Raw genomic sequence first — 2,607 nt, 5'->3', positions numbered from 1 at the left:
AACTCTGTCATTGAGCTGTTCCTAGTTGCCCAAGAAACAGGATCCTTTCCTGTCATGGCGTATGGGGATATACACAGTCTTCCTGCTTTTCTGCCTTGTGGGTCAAGTGTCAGACTCCACATAAGGCAGGATCTGCGTTGATCTCTACTGTTAGGTCAGGAAAGAGAAGGACTGACCATGGACATCCTCAGGGCAGACACCCTCAGCCATAGAGGGAAGATGATGAAGGGAACATGGTAGTTTGGGAAGCGTTGCAAAAGATGCATATGCTGTGTCGCTGCTGAGGCTCCAAGATCTACTACTTGCAGAAGTCCACCTGCAGCAAGTGTGGCTACCCTGCCAAGCACAAGAAGAAGTATAACTGGAGTGCCAAGGCTAAAAGATGCAATACCACTGGGACTGGCTGGATAAGGAACCTCAAAATCATGTATAGCAGATTCAGACATGGATTTCATCAAAGTACAATGCCTAAACCCAAGAGGGCAGCTCTTGCCACATGCAGTTCATCTTGAGAATTTCAACAATTAGGTAATAAATATTTTGGTTTTAAAAACTGGAAAAAAAAGGAAATGTATCAAATAATAATTCACATTTGTCATTACCAATAAAATTAAATGTATTTCAGAAACATTGGTGTGTGGTTTTTTGTGAACATGATATTCATATGTTTATCTGTTTTCCACTAGATTTTGGACATTGATCTTTTTGTTATGAATTTAGATAGCTTTGCAATAAGGAACTTTGTAAGGCACAATTGTAAACATGCATATGATAGAAAATGAAAAAAAAACAAGTAAATTACTAATATAGAATCCAAACTTAATGTATTTTTCCAAAATATTTGTTAACATTCGAGATATTAACATACCCTAGATTTCTTTCCAGACTGTAGTTTTAAAAATTCTTTCCTCTAGCCCAACCTATAGTAGTACACTGGCATGCAGGCCATGGTGCAGGCCATGATGACCTATCTAAGCTTTCATACCTACTGGTTTGCATGGAAGCCAGAGGTGGGGGCACACTGGGCAGAGGTAGGCTGTAGTACCCACCAGCGAAAGTTGGGAGTAGAGGTATGTCAGGCTAGGCCAGACTTTAGCATCTGATGGCAAAGTCCACGCTGGCTCATGGGTTACACTGGGCTGAGTTAGAGCAACAACCAGTATGGACAAGATCTGTGAGTGGGAGCTAAAGGGGGCACCCTGGCTGAGCTGTGGTTCCCACTAGTAAATGTGAAAGCTGGAATGCGAATTGCAAACTGGGTTGGACATGGTTTCATCTTCCCTTGGCATGGGTGTGGACAGAATCTGTGGTGTGCCAGACCAGACTAGGCTCCAGCATCTGCCAGTGCTCACAGGAGACGGGGTGAGTGTAGGATAGGCTGGCGTAGGTCTTGGCACCCACTGAGTCATGTGAGAGACTGGGCTATAGTACTCAACAGTAAGAGCCAGAACAGGTGTGGGCTGGTTTGGCTAGACTGTCAGGACAGGAGGTGGGCCAAATCATGCTAGACCAAGAACCCACTGGTGTGCATGAGATCCGCCACTGGGAGATGATCTTATAGAGGAGCTTGGGGAACTCCTCTGTCAGCATGCAGTCCATGCAGATGAGTATAAGAATCAAGACAAGGAGCAGTCTAGGCCAGGCCAGGTTATAGTATCCACTCGCTTACATGTGGGTCAAGTCTGGGGGTGGGCCAGGTTGGGCCAGTTCATAGCACCAACTGGCAGATGTGAGAACTAGAACAGGGTGTAGGACAGGCTGGATTGGGCTGTGACACCAGCACTGTGGGCATACTGGGCCGAGCTAGGCTGCAGTATCCACTGGTGAATGACAAGGTGAGGCAAAACATACTAGACTGCGTCACAGCACCCACCTACACACGTAAGACCTGGGGGTGGGGGAGGCTGAGGCTAATAGGGGGTTGCATGGGCTCCCCTGTTGGGCTACTGCTCCCACTTGTGAGCATAGGAGCTAGGACTGAGAGCAGACCAGGCTGGGCATGGCTACAAAACTTCCCGGTATGTATGTGAGCTGGGTTAGGAGGAGAGCCAGGCTGAGCTAAGCAACTTTATCTACTGGTGCATGCATGAGCCAGAATAAGTTCGGGCTGGTTTGGGTTTGCTGCAGCATAGGCTAGCAGGCGCTAGGGCTGAGAGCAAGTCCTGTAAGCCTAGACTGCAGAACCACCTGGAAAGTACAAGATCCTGGACTGGGAGTGGGTCTAGTAGGGAAACTGTGGGCACCCTTCTGATAGGTTGCACCTCACACTGGTAAGCATGGGAACCCGGGCTGGGGGTGGGCCTGGCTGGACAGGCAGTGGCACCCATCAGCATGAGTATGGGCTGAATAATGGGGTTTGTCAGGCTGAGCTAGGCTCCAACACCCATTGATGTGTGTGAGAACTGATGGGGATAGGGATGGATTAGACTAGTCCACTGTTTGCACAGGTACACATGAGAACCAGGACTGGAAGCAGGCCTGGTAGGGGTTATTGGGGGTTGCCCAGACTGTGTCACAGTTACAACTATTGTGCCTGAGGGCTGTGTTTTGGGCAGGAATGGGCTGGGCTGCAACATCCATTGGCTTGTATATGAGATGGGGCTGGGG

At 48.4% G+C, this 2,607-nt stretch overlaps 1 pseudogene; it reads left to right on the top strand.

The window, feature by feature from the left end:
• Positions 1–219: 219 nt before the first annotated feature.
• On the top strand, positions 220–512 carry LOC121169309 (annotated as a pseudogene).
• The last annotated feature ends 2,095 nt before the right edge of the window (positions 513–2,607 follow it).

Source organism: Ochotona curzoniae, unplaced genomic scaffold (genome assembly GCF_017591425.1).
Source record: "Ochotona curzoniae isolate NIBS_2020 unplaced genomic scaffold, NIBS_Ocur_1.0 scaffold_1852, whole genome shotgun sequence".
Classification (NCBI taxonomy): Eukaryota; Metazoa; Chordata; class Mammalia; order Lagomorpha; family Ochotonidae; genus Ochotona; species Ochotona curzoniae.
This window is presented reverse-complemented; position numbering and strand designations above follow the sequence as displayed.